The 23,218-nt window shown below is 37.1% G+C and overlaps 1 long non-coding RNA gene across 1 annotated transcript in view; it reads right to left on the reverse strand.

Moving 5' to 3' along the window:
• Window positions 1-3,328: 3,328 nt before the first annotated feature.
• LOC118171713 overlaps window positions 3,329-23,218 on the reverse strand; it is a 69,165-nt gene continuing 49,275 nt past the window's right edge. The window contains exons 3-7 of the long non-coding RNA XR_004753346.1: window positions 22,599-22,720; window positions 20,607-20,748; window positions 9,068-9,203; window positions 7,753-7,913; window positions 3,329-6,692 (exon numbers count right to left, since the gene is read on the reverse strand). This is a non-coding gene — a long non-coding RNA (uncharacterized LOC118171713). The remainder of the gene's footprint in view (window positions 6,693-7,752; window positions 7,914-9,067; window positions 9,204-20,606; window positions 20,749-22,598; window positions 22,721-23,218) is intronic.

Genomic DNA, 23,218 nt, shown 5'->3' on the forward strand with positions numbered 1-23,218 from the left:
CGCAGATGAACAACACAGATGAACTTAAAACTTTTACCACGTGGACCGAGTTCACCCAAGATTAACCTTAGTGCAGGAGGAATTTATCACTATCATAGGAAGCACAGGCAATGCCATGGTAAAAGAATCTAGCAAAGGATAACTAGGGATGTTGATAGACATCATTGTGCACATGATTTACTTCTAAGACTGCTTCATCTATACTTTCATATCTGCTATGTTTTCAGGACTACTTTATAGTGAATTATAATTTTGGAAGCACTAGTTTTAAAGTGATCATGAGATACTTGTGACTTAGGGAGTCACACCGAGTGACTGCAAACAATCCCACCCAGATTAATGAAATGTTTAAAGTTAAAATTAATATTTGGTAACAAGAAGTGCTGTACAATCTGCTCTGCACTTTTTTAGCCAAGAAATTTCATGTGAACTTTGAAACTATTATTTTCAGTTGTAGCATTGTGTTTGAAAATTTGAGATGTGTTACTTGGGGCTTCAGCTTTTCAGTTTTGTATATAAATTTATTAATAAGGTTGTACAAATTGAGTAATAAAGTTGACCGGGATAACATATTTGATGTACAACACTTTCTAACAAAATATCAGTAAGATTTTCCCTGATGTATTATTGTATTATTAATGTGTATTTTCTCATACCTAATGAATCCTTCATGAATTATCTTTTTTGTTTGTTGTTGTTTGTTTTCTTTTTGTTTGTTTGTTTCTTTGTTTAGAGCTCAACATGGTATCTAGGAGAGTTTGTATAATCTAAAATGGCGCTTATTATGTAGGCAACATTTATAAAATCGTGTGTAATTTTTATTGTTTTGTTCACATTATGTTGGTAAGTGTTAATTCAGTTCAATTAAAAGACAAAACAGAAGTAGTTAATAAAACATTGACAGCAAAATATATGAGTTTCTTTCTATAAAGAAAAAGCTGAATGAGGAACCAAATGTCTAAATTTTAAATTTTTTGAATTTTTGAATTGTATTGAATTATTGAATTGCGTTCTAGTGGTGTAGACTAAATAATGGATTCACTAGATTCAGCCCTAAAGGATTTACCAGAAGATCAGATAAATATAGTTAGAGACGTGAGTGAAAATATAAAAATGTCATCAAGAACTTTCAAAGAAAATCTTGTTTTTAAAAGCAGACTAACTGGAGACAAACTGAAAGAAAGAGATGGATATTGGCTGCTTAACTAGATAAAGCCAGTACCTTAATTGTAATGAACTTTCAGGAAATACAAGTGGCATTAAAGACCACAGCAATTTGCATCAACAAGTTCCTAATGGGTCTGATAGATAATATTGCCTTTAGCTAGAAAACTTCTACAATAAGAGCTACTTAGCATTCCCCTTGTATAGAAACACATTCCAAACATCTCTGGCCAATTTATTTTAAATACTTTGTTTTCAAAATCTTCACACTTACACTGCAGAATGGGCAGGATTAATCAGTACCGATAAGCCTAATTGAGGGCAGTTACAGATGTGAACGTGAATATATAGAAAGCTACCTTTTAATGATCCCTTTGTAATTATCAATGGAGAGTTCCCATTAATTCTTGGCAAACTGAAACAAATCAAAGACTCTGCTTATTAACAATCTGCACAGAAACCAGAGGTGTAAGCTGCTACCATATCTTCTGGAGCAAAAGTGGAGCAATGAGAGGAAAATGCAGACCTCTGGCAATTTTGGAACAATGTAAAACGTATTTCAAAGCTATTAAAATTTTTCAAGCAAGATCAGGAAAGATTTATGAGTTGGCGGATTTATTGCAAAGGCACACCTTTCCTGGACTTCAGCTCTCTCAGCTGCAGAGGAAGAAAAATGTGTTTTGTTTCTACCAGTTAAACTCATCAGAACAAGCAGAAACCCTCTGTATACTTCTGAACCTGCAAACATCTGCTGCAAGCTTCCTTAACTCATCATTTGGCCAGATGTCTAGCAGCGACTAGACTGCAGATGGCAGCAAGGGGGGGATGACAGTCATTTGCCATCTTCCCAGTTGTTGGGAACAGGAGAGGATGTTCCAGAGGACAGGAAGACAATTCCAATGGCCACTTCTCCCTTCCTCCTTCTGGCACAGCTGGGGCTCCACGTGTGCCTGGGCTGTGGGCATTCCTAACGGTCTCACAGCAATTTTCACCCAGCTATTGAGGAATTAGTCTGAGCATTGGAAATTACAATTTGCTGTCTTATTAAAGGTGGCCTGAGGAATCACGCCATGTCAAACAAGAGCTTTGGAACTGCACATGGTCCCCATAGGCATGGCGATAGACTGTAGATGGGGAATGGATGGAGGCGATGAAGAAACATTAGAAAAAGGAGAAAACATAATGGCTAGCCATGAAGACCCTGTGAAATTAGGTAACATAAGAGGATGAATAAAAGCAAACGCTTGATAACAGTTATATTTTTGCTTGGAGGTTTTTTGTTTGTTTGTTTTTTTAGGTGCAGAGATGTCTGAAAAAGTCTGGGATGTGAGATGAAGGCTCTGTAAAGGCTTTTGGCCATTAGGATCCAACAGTGTCAGAGTGATGATTAAACTGGGGAATTTGCTTTGGACAGCCACCCCCCTCCCTGCCCCGTGGGAACTACCAGCGAGTGCCACAGGGGCAGATGCACCTCCTGAGCTCTGTTTCAGAGGCTGCACTGTAAGGTTCTCCACCCAGCTCCAAAAATGCTTCCCTGTGGCATCAGTCACAGCTCTTCCAAGCACAGAAAGCTTTCAGGTGTGAGTTAGAAAAGTTAACTTTAGAAAGTGACAGCTTGCCCTTTTCGTTATCACTCTAGACCTCATGCAAATACCTCTCACTAGCTTATTATTATTATTATTATTGTTATTTACACAGGTACATTTGGAAATATTCATCAGCTCAGTTTTAGTCTTCTGAAATGACTTTGTTGCAATGCCTATAAATGTCTATTGCAGATAGCTATGCATCATTTCAGGAATTAATTGCTTATTAAACTCTTGGTTTGGGGTGGAAATGTATGGAAGATTTCTGCAAAGGCTGATGTTTATGATATTAGCTGACTGCTTGCTGTTAGAAAATTGAGAGCAATTATTTCAAATTAGAATCCACTGAGCCAACTCTTGGATGTCCAGATATGCGCCAAGTAACAGCTCTTAAAGGTCCACGAAGTGCATTTAACCATCACCATGTTGTTGTGCCAGTACATAGAATGGACACAAGTTTCTACCTGCTCAGAGATACTCAGAAATATACATTCTCTGAAAGGAGTATACACAGTGTCTTTTATTTGTCACTGTGCAGGAAGCATGAGAAAAAAAAAAAAAAAAAAAAAAAAGCATGCTTTTATTGATAACAAAGAGCTTTATTATGTCATTAGGTACACAAATCAGAACTTGAAAAAGTAAAGATTTAATTTAGCCACAGATAGTTAACTTTGGAGAATTAATATAATTCTTGAGTCTCAGAAAAGCAATAAGATTCTGAACTGAAGGACTAGGTCTGTATGTAGGATAAAAACCTGCAAAGAACGTCCCAAAATAGTATTGATGACACAACCTGTCGTCTTGCCCAGTGGTCAGGCACTGCTGCAGTTGCTGCCAACACCGGCACACCTGGGTGCGAGCAGTAGTGGCTCCTGAGGACATGCAGGGCTTCCACATCTCACAGCACAGCGTTACCTTGGCAATGCTTTGGAACTTTCCATCTTGAGCTTTTTTTTTTTGATAAACAGCGATAAATAAATATAGTTTTTGCATTCAGTGAATTGGTGGTGTATTTCAACACCTACATCACTTCTTATTAGACCTACTCATTCTCAGTGCTTGTTTATCCTGGTGGAAATCTAATAAAAGACTTTCTCATTCTTTTTAATATCTTCTGTAACAATTACTGTCTGTCCGCCCTTGGTGATTATTTCTTATATTCTCATACATGGTCCAAATATTACCTTTCAGAGCTGGATATTTAGAGGCAGTTCAGGATTTAAATTGTATAGGTAATGTAGCTCTTTTAATTGCATATTTTTCTGAATTTAGATTAAGCTAAATAATGGGATGTCATCCATTTCAAATTCAAATTAGGGTAACTTATTCCACCAACGAGTGAACTTTGTCTTCATAATCTAGCTCAGCAAGCAAGCGTGATGTAACATAGAAAGTAGTAACTGAGAGTGCTTTAACTAATGAATGCACCATAAGAAATGCAGCTCCGTGTTTGACAGCTGGACAACTGAATTTTTATTTTTATTAATTGGGAGACCCTTACAATAACCTCTGTTAATCAGTGGCTAAGCAACTCACAGTGCACTTTCAAGAGAACACTTACAAATGAGAATGTTGCACTCCCATTTAAAGATATAAATGGGAGACTGTGCTATAGTTCAGTATTTGTTGAATATTGCAGAATTAAAACCAGGCCACAGCACTTTCAGTGCACAATATGATTTAATGGAATTTCATAACATATTTCTGTTCCACATGGTGATGTTTTCTCCTTTGATATAGTAAATTTTATAATGGCAATTGTACCAGGAGAAATTTGGGCTATTTGGAAAATTTGGAAAACTGTATTTTATTCAATACATGTTAAAAAAAAAAAAAAAAAAAGATGTGTTCCATCCAATCCAAAATTCATTTTGTAGAATTGCAGTCCCCCATTTCCTTTATCACTCTTTAACAGGCTGGCAGGAATGGGAATCTGAGTGCTCCTGTCCTTGAGCAATTTTAATTGAAGATGCTCCGAAGGGGTGAACTGTGCTGACACGTACTCTGCGTTGAGGTTCTCTCCGGTCACTGGCAATTACAATCCCCTCTGAAATGTTCTGTAACACTCTCCATCCAAGCATGTTAAACCACTTTGCACATATTATATTCTGACTAATTAATGAGGACATCTTCAGAGATTTGTAAATATGATCTTCAGGTGATCGTTCAAGAAACTGAGGCACAGAGAATTGAAACCCCTCCGGAGAGGTCCCAGCTTGCCAGCACATGATGATGAGGAAGGAGCTCAGGTGTCCAGCTCCCACCATGGCGGCGTGCACACAAGACAGTGACCTCACCACAGCCACACCATCATTTTACTACTACTTTTTTTTTTTTTTCTTTTTTCTTTCCTTAAAAAGGCTGTATTACGGAGGTTTGAATGTTGTCAGGAAAAAAATGTTTATATTAAAACACAGTTAAATGTTTGACAAATCCACAAAATGAAGGAAATTCTGACTTAAGGCTGAAAATCCAGACTGACACTCCAGCCTTACCAATACTGCTACAAACCTCCTTGCTTTTGTGCTTGAAAGTCAGACCTCTTACTTTAGTAAATGCTGTTTTCTGTAGTTAAATTATAGTAACAAGTGCTCCAGTTTCACTAAACCCCACTACCTACAAGATTTGGATTACTCAAATGTAACCTAAATCCTTTCTGCTGGTGGTGTGTTCATTTGAAGATAAGTAATGGGGTAAGTAGGCTAATATTGGATCAGAACCTCCCATGGATAGTTCAGCACATCCCTAATTTTATTGTGACTATTTTTCTAGTTAAATTTAGATGAAAGAGGAAGACATTTATTTCTTGCCTGCTGGTTGCTTCCCCCTCCTCCGCAAGGTTTTGAGAATTCTGTTGTAAAAACTCGTACATACAGAGAAGTTACAAGTGGCAACAGTTCCCTATTCATTTCCACCATATTTCCAGTTAATTTGATTATACTGTGGATGATACTGGCCCACACTAATTAAGGTACCGGTACTGTAACTTAAGCTTGGTCCTCAAACTCACCTTGCTGCAGATACAGATCCAAAACATTATTTGTTTACTATGATTTTAATAATGTTTTGACCACTCAGATCCTACAAACGTCAGTCTTCAAGTGGAGAAAGCTCAACCCCAGCCTCTTCTGGCAGTGGAAAATTGCTCACTTACTCTTTCCCCTATGTTCACACCCAGCCAATGCTATCAGAAAGCACCTAAACTAGCCATGAAATTTATCACATTAGTAGATTTTAAGGCATCTATAATTTTTCCATGAGAAAAGAAGGCTTTTATCCCTTCTTATGGGTGAATAAAGAGGGTGCTGCTGTACGCTTCTCCCTTTTGGTTTCATCCAGCAATATGAACAGAATGGGGGGGGGGGAGATAAAACTTACCACCACCAAAAAAACACAAAACTAACAGGAAGGTTTGAGTAGGTCTGAGATGGAAAAGAGGCATAGGAATTGTGAACAAACCGTTCACCTACCATATAGCTTTTCTGGCTAGAGCTTTATTGTTTTGAACTTTCCTTTTGGCACAGATCTTACCAGAGTTTGTGGATATTTGTCACCTACATTTTCTAAGGAAAAAGACCAGTGGGGGATGAAGCCTGACAACACGGATGAAAATACTGGAATAACTTTAAAGCACAATAAAAGCCTTACAATGCAGCAGACGAATTAGGAAAAAAATTGTGCATACTAGCCTATCCTAACAAAATATAAATTAGAAAGGACTCATAGTGAAGATTTATGTCTGTCAACATGGAACTTAATGAAAAGCAAATCTTGCTTATGTAAGACTCCTTAATACTGGGAACCAAATCCCCAGCTTGGTTACAAGAGTGTAAATACAAACCAACTCCACTGTGTCTGATGATCCTGCAGTGGATTTCCAGCTTGCTCTTGAGTCCAATAATTTATCATAGAGGTGGATCCAGCTGTCAGCTAGCAATTTGCCTAGAACGAGAACAATATGTTCACATAAGCATAAAGATGTCCTAAACTTGCATATTGCCACCCAGCTATTATTCATTAATGCTTTCCTCAATGATGTTCATCTTTAAGTCTAGCACCTTACTTTTTTATGCTCGAGGCATTTGCCTACAAAGTCATTTTAATATTCAAGCTACAAAGGTGTTTGCTGTCTTTGACTCAGCTGACATTTACTTCCAAGAAACTGAACTAAAGTGGCTGGTAATTTCTGTAAGAGGTGTTGGCATTAATTTTCTTGCTGTTATGCCTTGTTGCTCCAGTAGATGTTTGTAGATGCCAACATCGCCTACTTTTTTCCACTTTTACTTATGCTTGACAGGTTACTTATTGCTTATTGACTGTAGGAGGTTTATTGTTCAATTTTGCTTCCTCAGCCTTAGTATTCAGAAAAAAAAAAAAAAAAAAAGACTATTTGTCTCATGACAGGGTGTTTATCTGACACTAAGTCCTTTTGTTACAAGTCAAAGTTTCAAAGAAATTATTATAACTTTTCACTACTTAACTATTAGCAAACTGTGTACACTTTCATTTCTGATTATATGGAATGAAGAAAATGTGATAATTTGCTGAGTGCCGCAGAACTGTCTAAATAATGTTCAGTCCCCTTCTTTTCTCTTATTCCTGTACTCTCAGATGAGGGAAATTACATATCTTTCATAGAAAAAAAACTGTACTCATGAGTGTGAGGATTAACAAGATATAATTTAAACTTGTATTACATATTTAAAATGCAAAATGATGAGTACCTTATGGCAAGTATCTTTTCTAAGGTCATAGTCTGCCAGCTGAATAAGAAATAAAATTATAATGATTGGAGACAAACAGTAATTGCAAAGACAAATATTCATAAATGTGTTAAGATTGAGCTAAAGGCTTGGGTCAGTAATTATCTTTGCATAATATTGTTCAGTGTTAATACCCTGTTGTATTACTCATATAGACAGATATTAACACAAAATTCCATTCAGATTTATGGATCCAGACTATAAACAGAGCTGCTTTATCTGACTTGAGAGAAACTTACTTTTTAGAAGTCTGACCATGGTCTGTTTGAATAAAATGGCATGATGTGGAAAAGTCAGGAAAGACCTTATATCTTCATGATGTTTTTCTTCTTTAAACTCCTACTTCACATCTTTTGCTTCTTGCCAATAACTAGCACTGAATATATTACAGAGGAATCATCTACAGAAGGAAAAAAAAAAAATAAAAAATCATGAAAAGTCATTTCAGCCAAAACACTTTGTCCCTTACATGACTATAATTTAGAGGTTTGTATCCACAACCCTGTTAATCTCAGTAGCTCAGTGGCCATACCGGTCCCAAGTCTTCCTGTACAAAATCACGGTACATTTTGGAAATGATACTTTCAGCCAAGCCACCTTTGCAGGCACATACTTCATGTTTTGCTGCAAGAAGCAACTCAAGAAGCTCAAGCCTAGCCAAGGTTGTGTTTTGCCTCAGTTTGAGGAGAGTGGAGCTTGCCCAGCTGTGGAAATGCCAAAGGAATTTGTACAAGGACTGTAAAACACAAGCAAAACTGGGACATGATAATACCACACATTTGTGATCTTAAAACTGTGGTTGTGTGCATGTGGATAGGGAATCAAAGGCACTGCCTTTGAAAAGAACCAGTTTTGTTTTTAATGCCCAGCGTTAGCAGACAAAAATAGAAAGAAGATAACACTGGATCATCTGAAAACACTCCCAGCTGCATGCTTTTGGCAGGTGATTGCCTTTTCTTGCAAGGTGATAAAGAAAACCAATGAATTGAATACAGAAAGCGTGAAATGACTGTGTGTGTCTTAGTATTCACAAGAAAGTCAGCAGAACCTACCCATGTCATGTCAATATACAGGCTGCATGCTTCTCTAGGGAGGGAAAAAATAAAATATAATAAAAAAAATCCACCCACAATTGAAATACACAGTACAGTTATGCGAGTCCCATATTCTGTTCATCCCTTTCCAAGATTCCCTTTACTTGCATACTATACTTCAAAAATCAGAAGAGAGCTGAAGAATAAGTTGCTGAGTTAGAAGGCTTGGCTCTCTAGTGATTTTGAAAAGGCAGAGAAGCCAGTTCTACAATTGCAGAAGATGAGGTTGATATCGATAGAGTTTTGACTTCATGAACTTCAGATTTTTTCAATCACTTATCCTAATCCAAGCCAGTAGGAGGCAAGCATCCGTCACCCGACTACATGACAGCAGGGACACTGCAAAAAAAGTCCTCCGTTTGTGCAGTCATAGTCCAGTCCAGTGGAGTGGCTTGGTGACATCCCGGGGTTGCACACTCACTGCTTGCACACAAGCTCCCCGGTGCTGTGCCGTACTCACCAGCTTCCCAGCTGCAACTGCTGCTGAGCCCCTCTGCCGGGAAGGTACTCCTTGGTTCGCACTGATATTGTGTAATAAGGGAGTTTATTTGGCTATCGGCAGCGTTTTTGTGATGGGCTCTGGGTTTTCTTCTGTGCTGATAAAAATGGAATTAGCAGGTATTAGCAACTAAATTAGTTAGCAGGCATTAACAACAAAAGGAGTTGTTCAGGCTCACTGAAGCAGACATAATTCTAGTTACAGGTAAAAGATTTTTTTTTTCTTCAACAAATTGTTTATTTGTATTGCTTTTTAGGAATTATCTCTTAAGAAATTAATTCCCCTTAACCACAGCCCAGCGAACTTTGACAGTCTATTTGCCACTGCTTTAGACTATTGCTCTTGGAGAAGAAACCCTCGCTATCTTCTCATTTACTCTCAGACAATGTCTGAAATCCCCAGAGGGCTTCTAATTCAACCTCAAGAACAGCATAATTTCAAATGTCTCTAGAGAAAATGGAGTTACAGAACACCAGAAAGGTATATGTTCAGGCTCTTCACACCTGTGTAATTAGTGCTCTGCTGAATTCATTACAAATTATGAAAAACAATTATCTTATATATCACAGGATGTAGCGATGGCAGCTTCTTACATTGGCACAGAACCTATTTTTCACCAAAAATTATTTTGATCTCTTATTTATTTGTTCAAATGTTCTCACCAGATAAACCAATGTTCAAACCAGTGTTTGGAATGCAAAAACTCATGGAACACCTCTCAGATTCACAACTATAGGCAGATTAACTTAATTGGTTGCAGTATTTCTTCAAGCCTCATATAGAATATAAGATTAATGAAAGTGAGGCCACCTTAAAATGAAATGAACTGTAGTATAACTGTGAACTGGGAATGACAAGTTCAGATTTTTTCCTTCAAGCTTTCAAGCATCTCTACTAATAGCTAAAATATTTCTGAAACAGTTTGACCTTTAAATTCTATTTGAAAAATGCTTCTTTTCTTTTGGGAAACTGCCTCCACTGAATCATTTCCAAGCCTCTAAGCAACTTTCAGTATCAAATAGAGAGTTGTTACAACTATTTCTAAGATAATTTTAGAAGTGAACAATGAGAGAAAATTAGCCTTAATGTCCAAAAAGAATGGTAAAAAAATATACAGAAACTCTCTTTGCAATGTCTATTCCATAATCCAAATATAAGTAATTTGATACAGACCTTCAGCTTTGTATGATTTCTGTTATGGAAACTAACATATTTCAACAGTAAGGTCTTTTGAGTTCCAAGCCCTAACTAATTGGGTTATGAACCCCCAGAGAGATTATTAATTTATTTTTATTATTTATTTTTTTTCTGGTATTTGCATTCCAGCTATGGTACTCACGGAAATATTTGTCTAAGCTAGCTGAGAATAATGATTAAAATAGACAGAATGTTCATGAATGTTCATCATCTATATACGTCTCGTAAGACAAAGAGATTAAATGTCAAATTTTAATACATTTTTTCTTTGCAGTACAGTACCTTTGATACAAACTAATAAAATTATATGACAATTCAGTGAATTACTATGATAGCAAATTGATAAATTTGTTGTTTGCTACTGCTTAAACATATAACAATGAAAATTCGAGCTGCCATCAGAGTTAATGAGATTTCTGTAATTGGGTCTGGCTATGGTGAAAGTGGACTCTGTTAAATGAGTATCAAACAGTCTAAAAGCTCGCTATGCAAAATGCCATCTTACGTCGCTTGAATTGACACACTTTGAAGATAAAGAATTCATTTTTGCAGTTTCATGTTTGAACTCTACAGTTTGGAGCTCTGTACTTAGTGGAAATGGATAACCTCAGTTACCTGGTTGTGATCTGAAACTCTAATAACAATGACAACTCGAACCTGGTAGACTGGAATAATATCTAAATTTGAGAGAACCATCATAAAAGTTTGCTTCAACAGAAGTGGACAAATAGAATAATAGATAAATGAATAAACAAGTGAATAAATAGCATTATGAAGCAAAGCGCTTTGACAGAAAATGTCTTTTAAAAAAATAATAAAACAAAAGAGTCAACACCATTTAATGGACAGAGAACTTAAATGACTGTGAGGAACATCAGATGATGGGCCAAGCCATATTCACATAAGACTGCTTTGTTCTTAAGCAGCAAGTCAACACTGGAAATTAAACTCTAGGATTTGTTAAATTGTTCAAATACACAGGCCCATTGGAATTTGCCTGAATAACTTCTCAACAGGTAATTTAATTATCTGAATGTCTGTATTAGATTTTATCACGTAATATGATATACTTATGCTTTCTATTCATTTTAGACTAGTTTTGAATATTGTTTATATTTACCTATTTTGGTGTATTCAGTTTGCTTCTGCTCTTGCTTCCATGGATGAAATTATGAATAAGCTATTAAGAATATGATCAGAAACTGTCTTTATCACACATTCATCCAATAAAGGTTCCTCACTGTGGCAATTTCCAGTCTCTACATATAATTTTTTTTGAGAATGTTATTCTGTTCCAGGTGCTTACTAATTTTAAATAAATTTAGTATCTGTTTAATAAAGCAAAACCAGCAATATCCAATGACAGCCTTGGTTGATCTAAAAGACAGACCTCTGTAAACCTTGTTAGCTTCTCTCCTAGGAAATCTAGGAGTTGGCACCCGCTCTAGGAGCAGCTGTTCTCACAAGTCTTACAGATGGCTGTAGAAAAGGAAATCAAATCCCTGCTGCACTCAGACCTTTAATGAAAACTGTAGAAAATCCTGAACCCGTTGAAATCATCTCCAGGACCAGACCTGCCTTTTGTACAGACATGAAGCCTCAAAGAGGGGCCGGATCCTGCACGTGCCAGCTGAGCGCCTCACCAGGTGCACGCTGACTGCAGGTGTGCTGCCGAGACCAACCCTACTGGGAGCCACAGCACTCATCTCACCATCAAACCTGTGTATAACTGCAACAGCTATATAAATGTTTCGCATCTCTATATCGGTATGGAAATATATAGATAAAACACTACCTATATGTTTATATAAAAACTATTCTACGAGTTATATAGAAAGAGCTATTCTGACTACTCTGAGCATACACACAGAGCGTACAGGACTAAAAATAGGAGACTTGACAAGGAATTCAAGAACAGTAAAAAGAACAGTAAAATGCTTTAATGACATAGCAGCACGTTGGGTAGATAAGTGCAAGCCTGAAACACTGTTGAAAGTTAAATGCTGTTAAGGACGGTGTGGCACATGGAAGTTTTGCAATTTTCAGTGGCATAATGCAAGAGATGTTGGTCTCATACTATCATCAAGGTCTGAAAGTATTTTGCATGCACTATAACTTCAGAAAGAAGCTGATTTATAGGGTCCCTGTGATGTATCTAAATGTCAAAAATACATAATTTATGAATTCATCTGTTTAGAGATCTATTCTTTTCCAGATTATGTATACTAAAATGACTATATTCCATGTAATTCTGCTCAATTTCTAGCAGATTACTCATTTGAAAAGAGCTGAGAAAATAAGTGTTTGCTATTCGTTTTGCACACAGAACAGATGTCTACAATGTGCTTTTGCACATCCTAACATGAAAATTTGGATTTGTCATCAATGATTGATCATCTCAGTGCTGCTCTCCAAATATGCCTGTTACTTATGCTTGTTGCCTTTTTTTAAAAAAAATAGTGGCCTTGAAACTTTTAAACCTTTATCAGGTGAACTAATTAGTGCAATGGTGCACACCAGAAACAACAGTTCTTGCAGGAGTTCAGATGCAAAAAGGAAGACTAAGCCTCAGACATCATAGGCCCCTTGCCTGTCTCCTTGACACTTATACTAATAAACCCTAAAAAAATTATTCAGTGAGATGAGAAATTTAGTAGATAAGGTAGAAGCATAAATAAAATATGAACGCTAAACAGGACACGGTTATCAGATAATAATAGTATATAAGAAAGTGCTCAGGCAAGGAGAAAGCTGCATTACCACATCCACTTCAGTGGTGAGGGGGAGGAAAGCATCCTGCTGCCCTGTCTCAGAGGGTCTCTTCATGCCCTAAAGACACTGTGAGAGGGAAAAAGCCATTTCACCCCTTCCCTATAACACCTAGGACTGACTAGCTGAGCCATGAATCTTGGCATGGTAGCAGGTGGTAGATTTCTGTTGTGGGTTTCCAAGCCCATGTGCCTAACACCCATATTACATTATTTCTTGCTAGAAATATTGTGCAGTGTTTTTGCTAAAAACTTTCTATAAGAGTCAAGAAAAAAAAAAAAAATCTTTGATCTTTTTACCCATCTTACACATCCTTTTAAAGCTTCTTATTACTTTGTCCAAATTCTTCCTGAATTTCCATTATGCTCCTGTTGGGAAAGTGCATATTCAAATATTAATATTTAGATTTTTTTTTTTTTTTTAAGTAATGTTTGTGGGTTTAGTGCTGAATCTATGAAAAAGAAGATCCTACATTTAAATTTGAGAAGTATCACACTGAACTGGCACAATACATGTTTTTCTTTAAGCAGCTATAGCATACAGTTACCTAAAACAACCATTGTAAATCACAGTCCCCAGCAGGGAACACAATCGTTACTTTATGCTCTGAAAATGGATTAAAATACACAAACACAGCTGAATTTTAAAGGGTTGGTCAACATGATATTGGGCTCAGAGTCAAATTGGCTCCCAAAGCAGACTACTCAGGTTCTTTTTATCTTCAGAGAATTTATGTGCACATAATACCATTAGAGGATCCTATACCCAACACCCAGCCCCATGGAAATGCAGAATTCTCTTGTTTTAATCCAATTGACTTGATTATTTCAAAATTTCACCAGGGAAAGTGGAGATTGTTTTGTAAACCAAAGAATGCATTACCTTGTTTCCCATTACAAGGGCCCAACAGCAAGGAGTTTTCCTGCAGTTTAAGCAGGAGTCGTACATTTGCCCAAGGCAAATCCAGACAGCTGTGTATCAGTGAAGCTCCTGGCACTCCTCTGCCGGGTCCCAGGCCTTCTTGCAGTGTCTGGGCACAAGACCTCAGTACATCTGAGGGATAAATCATTGCCTATGCTCAAGGCAAGGCTATAGCCATCTCAATGCTACCACTCACTAGAAAAATATGGGCAAGAGATGAAATACCACTTCTTCTTTATTTTTGTCATCAGTAGACAACTCTCTTTCTCTTATGCTTGCAGTTTTCTTCTTCCAGGTATTAAATAAAATAATTAACACAGAACTTCAGATTTCCATTAGAAACTATTTAAACACCTCCCGTATGCCAGGATGCTGCTTACACAAATGATATTCACTAGATACACAGCACCTCTAAGGCTTGACAATACCTTTGTCCTTCCCTGGCACCTATACTGTCCATTAAGATCTCCAAAACTAAATAGACATGAGCCTAGTGTGGATATGAGCTAAATTACTTGAGATGATATAAGAAATCCTGCTCAAAAGCAGATAATTGAACCTAAATCCCATAAGGATAGATTACAGCCCCAAGCATGAGGGAATTCCTCAAAAAAATAAAAAAAATAAATAAATAAAAAAAAGGACTCAAAACTATTCTACTTCTGTACAGACTTTCTGAAGTAGGGGAATATACAACTGTATTTAACTGAGCCTTTACAGGATCATTAAGCTGTCTTACAATTATGAGTTTGCAGATTTTTTTTCCCCAGTAGTTTGCATAACCATAATAAATATATGTGGAAATGTTGAACCTATGAGTCAAAGTACTGTCCTCAATCATAAAGAGCATGTTACTGCCATCTGGGTGCAGGAGATATATTGCAAGGTATGCCAGTAGTTTTTATAGAAAGCCTGGCATATGGAGGATTATTCTTCCTGTGTGCACACGCTGCAGATATTTCATCCAGTTGTTCCTTACAGGGTTAAATCAGCAATAAACTTGGTGATAAACATGGCACCTCTCATCTTCAGGAATTAGAAATGAAAGAAGGACATTAAGCAATGCAGAGTGCTTGTATCAAATTTTGCATTATTCAATCAAACTGGCAATTGGAGAGGTGCACTGTAGGGTTTAAAGCTAATAGGCCTGAGTGGAAAAGGAAAACAATCTCATTACTGGAAGATCCCATCATATTTTGCCCACTTACCTTATTCTTCTCTTGGAAATGAGGAGAATTTGCTACATTTTGACAAATAAATGCTCTTCATTGTGTAAAGCAATACTTTCCTTACAAAAATGGGCCATGTTTGTCTGTACAATGCAATTTCACATTTCATTTCTTATACTAAAATTTCATATACATGTATACATTTGCATATATATAAACGTGCTAAAATTATACAGAATCAAATTTAATGGCTGCTCATTAAAAAAAAAAAAAAAAAAAAAAAGACCATAAAAAGGGATCCTATTACAAGACAATGGTGGTAATGTCTCAGATGGAATAGGCTATCTAGCCAAGTGGCTGAGATACCAATGAAAAAATGGAAAATAACCTTATCAAGAAATTTTCATATAATAGTCTTCCAGCCTACAGCAGCTTGTAGGTCAGATTCCCTGAAAAAGCTGTATCTAATAGCAACAGTCAAGTGTCACTGATTACAAGTCAAAAAAATAAATAAATAAATAAATAAATAAATAATTGCTGATGAAGCTTTTAGTTTGTATGGGTAATTTACCTATATACAATTTATTTATATATTTATTTTAAAGAAATGTGCACAGAAAAAAATATCAGTATAGGATTTAGGCTAAACAGCATCTCAAAGTGTGAAGCAATAGCTCAGGTGAAGCAGAAAAGTTTTCATCTGGGCAGAACACTGAAACAACCTGAGATATCGTGGTTGTCTTCCAACCGCCCTGATTCTCCATAAAACTGCTGTTGGGTAGGGTCATCAAGGCACACCTAACAGCAGGGTTCACTTGCACAGAATTTACTGCCCTTTTGCTGCCGTGAGCACTTTCTATGCCCATGGAGCTTAAAACCAGTGGGACTTGGCATTAGTCCTTTGAAACTTCTCCCTCTGCATTTACAGTCATACGGCACTCTCAGTGGCCAGAAAGATCTGTGTCAGGGTCATGTTATAATTTTTGTATTATGATAGTTATTGTGCAACTATTTTTAGTTTCAAATCTGTCACAGTCATTCACCTGCAAGAAGAAAATGGACTAAATATAGTTCAACCTAGATAGTTTAAAAAGTGCCCATTTTTGAGTTATTCGAGTCCCTAAAATAACCTCTTTCAAATATAAAATGGAATGTATTTTCCATATTCTGAAGATAATAAAAAAACAGCTGAACCAAGTTTGTAGACCTTTCCCAAAAGTTCATTTATGAACTAAAATTAAGAATGAGATGCTACATAATACAAGGATCATTTTTAAAGTTACCTGGGAATGCAGAAGGAGATTTAGAACATCAGAACTTCTGCTGACTTCTAAAAAGCCATGATGATATTTCCTCTGACAGAAAAGACAGCAAGTTTGTAGTTTTGACTATATAGGACACCAATTTGTCTCCCAGATTATTCTAAAGTACAAAAATAAGCCTGGGAATTACATTTTATTTGTGACACGAAAACGAATGTTTCCATGTAAGCAGAACCTTCACAGTTCGTTTTTAATAATGAATGCATTGCACTTGAGGGCAAAACACTTCTCGCACAAATTTGGAAACTATAAATTGTCTCCATGGTTTCCCCAGGAAACCACTCTGAGTCTGATCTCTCTGGGCAAGTGTAGTAGAGGAGCGTGTGGTGCCAACGCTTTGTTACTGGCATGGATAAAGAACTTCTCACATAAATTATAATTTAGGAAAGATTACCATAAAAATCAAATGGGGAGACTTGCAAGGACCTCCCAGGTCTTGAACAACACCCATAACAGCAGCCTCAGTACCAAATGAAGCTGTTGCACCCTCGGCAGCTCCCAGGTCTCGGCAGAAGCTGAAGCAGCCAGCCAAGGGGCTCAGCCGCCCAGGAGCCCCCTTGGGGCACCCAACAAATAGCACGGGCGAGGAACCTGCCAAGGAAATTGTCCCTGATACGAATAGGAACATTTTGTGCAGATCAAGGGATAATGAACACCACAAGGCAATCTTTGCTCTTCCAAAAATCTCCCTTAGATCACTCAGACCCATAAAGAGCAGCATGGCTTCATCTGACCTCATAAAAGCAAAGTCTTTTCTTTCAAGGTTGTCAGCATATTCCCATCCCACTGTTTATGCCTGCTAGGGCTCTATAATCACGGTTTGAACTCCACGGTCCAGCTCTCTGCTTCCTTCTCTTTGCATAGCTCTGAAATTCTCCTCACTGCTAAATAATTTGGGAGGCAGCATCTCCTCTGTCTATGAGAGATTCATTTAAGGGTGGGAGAGTTGTACAGGAGGCTCACAGGGAGAGATTTCCACATGACATCCTCCCCAAATGCCAAAGGCCTGATCTGTGGTGGAACATGACATTTTAATAAATCCTATAAAATTCCCTTGACATTCTGATCGGTGTTATAGTGACACAGAAGAAACACGTAACATCTGGAGATGAAAGTTAGATCTCAGCTCTGATTTTACAGTAATAGAAAATAAGCTTTCCTGATGATAATAATATTCTTAGCTGTATTGATACATGCATTTAAAAATGTAAAAATGTCAGATCAATTAAAAAATTAATACTGCTTACAGCAACCCTCCTTCTGTTCCTTCAGACATTTTGTGCGGGTGTTGTATGCACAAGAGTGGATCTGCTGGCCCGTTTGTCCATCTCTTGGTGTGGTCCTGCCTTGGTGCCTGTCCAGCCCTCTCAGCTGGCTGCATTTTCCTGCTGAAATTGCTCTTTAAGGCTTTCACATTCTCACATTCTTTTTTTTCCTCCTCCAACGATTTGTTTCTAGTACTTTCTGCTAATTCCCTCCCTCAAATGGCCCCGCATTGACAGCCCCTGCACCCCTCTTCCACTCCCATCCTTTCCTCCTCACCAGAAATACACATTTGGAAGGAGCTCAGGTCTTGTTTTGATCCTCTCTTGTTGATAATAACCAGGTCCATCTTACTTTTCTAATGTTCTTGATCAACCCAGTAGCTCCTTCCTCTTGGGAGGGTCTTGGAGAAGGCTCAGCCCTTCATCTTCCTCCTCAGGCTCCGTATTTATCACCACCACCAAAACGACAGGGCTGGCTGGGGACAAGGCTGGTGATTGTAGAGTATCACATTTATTTTATTTTTTGCTCGTCTATCTTTGTCCAACACCCAGACATAGTTACTCTCCCCCTTCCTTTCCTGCAGTACTGACAGTACCCTAGTCCTCTTAAGGGACTGAAGCCTGTGACCTGCAGCTATGTGCATTAAGCTGTAATGGAAATCTGGAATGAGACTGTTCCCGATACAGCCCTCTACTGAAGAATTCATATATAGCCCTTTACTCAGAGTATTTCATCTGGAACTCTCTCTCTCCATTTATTTATTTATTTTTTTCTTAAAACAGTGCCACAATTCTCTGGCAGGTGCCATGCTTGGTTATTGTTGCCAGAGGAAGTGAGATTGTTCCCTTTCCTGTCTCATATTGCACTGTCAAACAGAATTTATCAGCATTTGTCTTACAAGGACTTCATTTTTGCAGGTGTTGCCACACTGCCAGCATCAGGTTTAGCATCCGATTTCTAGTAATAAAACCAAAAGAATCTGTGAAACTGAGGACGTACTTCATATTTTTCCTAATTTGCTAGTCAGCACTTTGCAAAACCTAGATTATTATTTATATGCACTACATGGCTACTTTAACGCAAAATAATTCTGCTATGAATTGAATACTATTTGAAAGCATGAGTTTTGAAATGATGAGTAACGTAACTCTGCAATTCAAACAGCAAGTTTAAAATAATTACCAGTCATTAGCCAAAGGCAGATTTGTCTACCTTATGCTTTTCAATTTAGACTTGAGTTACATCACCTGTTCTACGTGTAATGTATGCACGTGCACATACATAGACACATACAGCAGGACTACAGAACTGTAGTTTAGACAGAAGCTTATTGGAAGAGAGTCAGAAATGAAATATCAAATATCAAGTATTGTATCTAAATCAGATTTTGCAGGTTGCTCTGAGTGTGGAACTTTCTGTGCCATCAGAAAAGTGAAAATAATATTTTGGTAGATTCCTGCCTTACTCAGGAGCACAAAATATTACATGACACCTAATTCCCTTTGAAGTTTTTACAGTGTGTACTGACTGAATATTTTGATGTAGTTAAATGGCTTTTTAGGGGTTTCTAGGGGTTTTAATTTACTGCATCTGTCCACAGTGATTTTCCCCTCACAATGCAATATCCTCCACAACAGCTCCTGTCTGAAGTTGTTTTAAGGACAACTGTGTAGCTGATATTTTTCTTACTGAGTCTTGCAAGACAGATCTTGTGTCTGACAAATAAAGCAACTACCCTAGAAGCAGTGCATAGAAAGATATAGCTAACAAATCTGTATTCACATTTGCTTTTGTATGTAACAATCTTACCTACTTCAAATATTTTATGCATAGGGTCGTTGCAACAAGCAAATGAGATGCTATGGCATGGGATTAATAGTAAGAAAGATTTCACTCTTATGTATTATTGAACTAGCTGGACATCAGGTCAAATACTGCCAAAAAACTATTTGCTAAAGAATTTATCCAGTGAAACATTTACTAGCTGTAATCAATTCATAAATCTATGTAGAACAAATTATTTGCTTGTTTAGAAGAAAAAAATAAAATAAAATGCATGTTACAAAGAGAGCTTGAGAATTAGCTTTCATTTCATATTTTGTAGCAGATTGACAATAATTAAATATCTCCTCTAAGTTACAGTAACTCAAGATAATCCCAATATAATGCCAATGGAAGTTTGGAAAAATACCCAGTTGAACCATGACGCAAAGGGGAACAAGAAAAGGATGTGTCATGTTCTCTTTCTCTTTTGACAGCCTACACAAATTTTGATTATTATTTTACTCAGAGAGGTGCTGTTTTGATCAAGAGTTTGTTTTCTCTAGTCCTCTATCACCTGGCCAAGTCTGTTATCTAAAGGTGGAGCAGCTTTCCATCTTTGTTGACTTTTTCATGGACACATATTTTTTATTTTTTAATTCCTTATTAACACAAGTTATCTTTTCTCTTGAATTCAGTATTTAAGACTTCAATAATTCACCAAAATCCAACAGCTATGTTCAAACACATAGGCATGGAAAACATTCATAAAAATTAGGAAAAACAAGCTAGCTGTTCCTCTTGACACACTGCACCCTCCCTGTCTCCAAACAATTCACTTCTCACGACTATCTGTTATCCCTATACTGGGGGTGGAGGCTCAAGTTTATTCCCTTGTCTATCAATCATGATTTCCACAGACACACTTGGACTTAGCAATTTGTGCTCTTTGGAGTCAAGGGCTGTAGTAATCACTGAACAAAAACCTCCCTTTAAAAAAAAAAAAAAGGTAAGAAAAGAAAGGCTATTTCTGTAGAACACAAGAAAGTCACAGCAAATGTATCATAAAAACAATTCAGCAAACTATTCACATACCTAGTTTAGGAGGCATTTATGCAAGGAGACCATTTAAATTTAATGTCCTGTAGATTCTTCATATAACAGCTTCTAAATTTGGTTCATTGCTGGAGCTGGCAGCCCTGACGTGGGCTGCCAAGTCTCTTGGTTACTTTACTTTCTGAAAAAAGAAGAACATTATTTTAACCTGTCTTGTATCTTCTAGTTCCAGCCAAACCCAATGTTAAAAATGAGACAGACAAAACTCTTCAACAAAATCTCATTTTCCACAACGTACAGTGTTCTTTGGAGTCACTGTTTCTTAGCAATATTCCTACTTCAGATCCATTTTGATTGTAGTTACATTATTAATTGCAATTATAGGGGATGGTTAACTACAGCAATATCATCCTAAATAAATCCTTCACACTAGGCTTAAATTTATATATCTATATGTACATATATATTTATATATGTATAAATAAATTATGCTGGGATTTACCAGGAGTTCAGAAACACTTTACCTAATTTAGTTCAAATCCACTAGGAATAAGACTTAATCCTTCAAAACTAATGCCAAAAGCTGGTGTCTGTTATGGTTTTGGACACGTTATAGAAAGGAACAAAATCACAACTATAATACAATTTCAAATGTAACAACCATGGAATTATTGCTAATGCTTCACGGTACTTACCAAGCTTGAACAAAGGCAAATGCATTAATTTCCACAACTGTAATATACGGCAATAGAATCAACAGCTTTACAGTAAGCATTTTGTAGTTTTTCCTACTGCATATTAATGATTTCTACAAAATCACTCATCTTCGTTATGCTGGCTCAGTTTCTGCTGCTCCAGAAGTTGTCTACAGAGATGCTTCAAGGAAGAGCCATGGGGAGGAGGAAAGAGATTGTCCCTTTCATTAGCAGTCTACATTTAACCTAATTCCCTTGGCTCATCTGTTTGCTTCTCTTTTAGGCAATCAGTCCTTTGCTGTCAATGGCAGCATGCTGCTGGTCAATGGCAAATACTTCAAGACTCATTAGAAGGATCTAGCTGATTAACTTGTGGGGCTTTGCAAGGAAGAAAAATAGCACCTTTTTTCCTTTTAAGTTTCATCACCTTAAATGGAAATACTTTATTTCAGAATCTGAAATCTATACATTTACAAGAAATTCAAAGTATGATGCTTTCCTTGTGATTTCCTAAAAGGATAAGAATACACATGAGTATTTATCTGTCCACGGCATCATAATCATTTGACTCACATCTCTCCCATTCTCAGTATGAAAACGCTTCACAAATGAATGGCGAGCAGATGGCATATCATTTTCTCAACTGGAGATTCTTGGATTTGATTTGTCACTCATCGAACACTGGCAGAAAATAAATTTTGTGCTCCAGTGAATAGCCTGCATAGTTTGTATATTCTCTGATAGTATTTAAAAGCTATGGGTAAACATAAGAAGGGCTTATATCACATGGATCATATTTTTTCCTTTTTTCTTTTCCTTTAAAAAAAAAAAAAAAAAAAGTGTTGCAGTCACTGATAACTTCACTGCTTTGTTTTTGCTGCCTCTGAGCTGCATTTTGGTGCATAGCTCCAGTCTGCAATATCACTGTTAGATGCATCCAAGCATTTCCCTCTACTGGGTGCCCCCAGTCACACTGCCCACCCCCCTAAGACACCCTTTCCCTACTGACTATCCAGCAGAATGAGTACATCCAGAAACTATGCAGTCCACCATTTGTCTTTAGTGGATTTATTTACCAAGAGGCAGCTGGACTCCAGGCCATGTTCACCTGACCAGAATGTATGTCAGAGCTCAGGGTACATTTGATTGGTCACCCCAGAATTAAACTCAATAAAACCAACACTCATGTGTATGCTTACATTACCATGCACCTCAAACACAACTAAACATGCCTATTAACCAACACAAGTTTTCTCAATTCCTTCAATATTTAGTAAGTTTGACTCAACACCTATGCTATTGCCATGGCAGCTGATGAGGTAGGTGTCGTACTCACAACATTCAGGTGGGACACACAGTGGACATCTGTGAAGTGGTTTGAAGACAAATCTACAACCTGCACACAGAGATGATGCTCTGACAGATGGTGCCTTCGTTGTATAAGTTCTCAGGTGCTGCCTAGAAGAGCAATAGAAATATATCCAGATTGATAGCACTATTTCTTATTTCAAACACTACTTCAGGATACACTTTTCTTTTTTAATTCAATTTTTCATTTTTATTAAGCTTTTATGCACAACCTGTTGCAACCTTATCAACAGACTGCAGTTTGACAATCCCATTTTCCTGAGTTATGCAAGTAACTACCAGTGATGTTACTGTGATCCCATGTGATATATGGATCAATGCCTGCCATTTTCAATACACAACTGCCCATCTATCAACAGCCTAAATGATCTGTTAGTAAAATAACTAATGCACAGGGAGATTTATCTAAAATACTTAGTATATTGTAAGATAAGAAATTTAGAAGCCATTATAGCTAAAGACACCAGAAACACTAACTTACAGCCTGCACATGGTGGAACTATTGTCTGTCAGTGTTACATATTTTGCCTCATTCAAATCCTCTTAGGACATAAAAAAAAAAAGAAAAAAAAAAAAAAAAAAAGTTTT

This window comes from Oxyura jamaicensis, chromosome 9, assembly GCF_011077185.1.
Source record: "Oxyura jamaicensis isolate SHBP4307 breed ruddy duck chromosome 9, BPBGC_Ojam_1.0, whole genome shotgun sequence".
NCBI lineage: Eukaryota > Metazoa > Chordata > Aves > Anseriformes > Anatidae > Oxyura > Oxyura jamaicensis.